This window comes from Theobroma umbraticum, unplaced genomic scaffold (genome assembly GCF_002168275.2).
Source record: "Theobroma umbraticum cultivar Fairchild unplaced genomic scaffold, ASM216827v3 scaffold_60.0, whole genome shotgun sequence".
Classification (NCBI taxonomy): domain Eukaryota; kingdom Viridiplantae; phylum Streptophyta; class Magnoliopsida; order Malvales; family Malvaceae; genus Theobroma; species Theobroma umbraticum.
The window spans coordinates 396,199-396,463 of NW_018397288.1; positions in this window are offsets into that span (position 1 = coordinate 396,199).

A 265-nucleotide genomic window follows, 5' to 3' on the forward strand; every position below is an offset into this window, starting at 1 on the left:
TAACCAATCCAATTTGCTCAAGGGCATATACCAACATTTCAGTAGTTTTTTCGATTTTGTAATTTGTTTTTGAAAATTCAATGCTCAATTCATTTCCAATTGGAAAGTTAACAACATGTCTTTCCCTTATATTAATCATTGAGTCCATATATCAATAAAACCTCAGACTCATCAACACAAAAATTTCCACTATACCGGATCAACATTTGATTGTACATTTGAGCAAAAACTATACAAACATCTCACACTCTCCCCATAGATTGCC